Raw genomic sequence first — 1,938 nt, forward strand, 5'->3', positions numbered from 1 at the left:
TAGGTTTGGGAATAGGAAGAAGGAGGAGACGAATACAAATCAGTATTCGAATAAATGCTTTAATTTCTTGGACATTGGTTTCCGTTCAGTTCGTCAACCGGGACTTAGATTTGGGAGTAATTGACTCCAACACTTCTTGTGTGGACCTGTTTGTTTCATTGACCATCGTTTGCCAGATGTCATCCGTAATAAACAGTGAGTATAAAGACGGCATCATGGCTAGATGGCAACTGAATGATAGTGGGCGACCTAGAGTGCGGCGTCACACTAGCCGAAATGGTTGTTGCCCGTGTTCATTACTGTAGAGTTGGGCTGAGAGAAATGAGAATATCGTAGCGTGAATCATCCTCCTCGGAATCATCAGCCAGGTCCGACTCTCCATTCGAGGTGCTGGCTGAGGTCTGTGACGGCTCGTAAACACTATCTTTGTCACTGATTTCACTGTCTGTCCCCTGCTGAACATCTGACACTGAAGTACTTGACTCATCAGTCGGTGATTGCGAAGTTGCTGGTGCATTCTTCCGGCCAAAACTAAGTTTACTTGTTTCCTCTGCATTGTGCTTTTTTGCATCCGTAAAAGGCATGAGGATCCTTTAGACATGCTGAAAAGATTAAAAGTAGCAAGAAAAACGCAGATACTTAGTCCAACGGCACATATTTCACAAACTGGAGCGAAATGCTAGCAAGCAACCTAACTGAGAAACGTGCCGCCACTGCACTCTTCGAAACAAACATGCCACCCTATGTCCAATGCAATGAAAAGATATATTCGTTGCAATTTTGAACCTCGGACGGCAACGCAAGAGGGAGAATTCTCGCGCGTGGGTCACTGTTGGGGCACGCAGCACACAGCATAAAAACGTTTTCATTGAGTGCGTCGAGGGTCGCTGTTGGGTAATAGCATTTAACATCAGACAAGTATTCTACTGGCTATTTATAACCTCACGCAACAAACATCGTACTTCTGCGTTCAAGTGTCATAAAGTTATCGCAGCAGCAAGGAACGCCCGTAACTTTGCTGCCGCATAGAAGGAGCACAGGCTGTGACCCACCGGTGAGCCACAATGCAGTTAGTGTTAATTAAGGTTACCTTAATTCATCATCATCATCATCAGCCTAGTTACGCCCACTGCAGGGCAAAGGCCTCTCCCATACTTCTCCAACTACCCCGGTCATGTACTAATTGTGGCCATGTTGTCCCTGCAAACGTCTTAATGTCATCTGCCCACCTAACTTTCTGCCGCCCCCTGCTACGCTTCCCTTCCCTTGGAATCCAGTCCGTAGCTCTTAGTGACCATCGGTTATCTTCCCTCCTCATTACATGTCCGGCCCATGCCCATTTCTTTTTCTTGATTTCAACTAAGATGTCGTTTACCCGCGTTTGTTGCCTCACCCAATCTGCTCTTTTCTTATCCCTTAGCGTTACACCCATCATTCTTCTTTCCATAGCTCGTTGCGTCGTCCTCAATTTCAGCAGAACCCTTTTCGTAAGCCTCCAGGTTTCTGCCCCATATGTGAGTACTGGTAGCACACAGCTGTTGTACACTTTCCTTTTGAGGGATAGTGGCAACCTACTGTTCATGATTTGAGAATGCCTGCCAAACGCACCCCAACCCATTCTTATTCTTCTGGTTATTTCAGTCTCATGATCCGGATCCGTGGTCACTACCTGCCCTAAGTAGATGTATTCCCTTACCACTTCCAGTGTTTCGCTACCTATCGTAAACTGCTGTTCTCTTCCGAGACTGTTAAACAGTACTTTAGTTTTCTGCAGATTAATTTTCAGACCCACCCTTCTGCTTTGCCTCTCCAGGTCAGTGAGCATGCATTGCAATTGGTCTCCTGAGTTACTAAGCAAGGCAATATCATCAGCGAATCGCAAGTTGCTAAGGTATTCTCCATCAACTTTTATCCCCAATTCTTCCCACTCCAGGCCTC

Source organism: Dermacentor andersoni, chromosome 11 (assembly GCF_023375885.2).
Source record: "Dermacentor andersoni chromosome 11, qqDerAnde1_hic_scaffold, whole genome shotgun sequence".
Lineage (NCBI taxonomy): Eukaryota > Metazoa > Arthropoda > Arachnida > Ixodida > Ixodidae > Dermacentor > Dermacentor andersoni.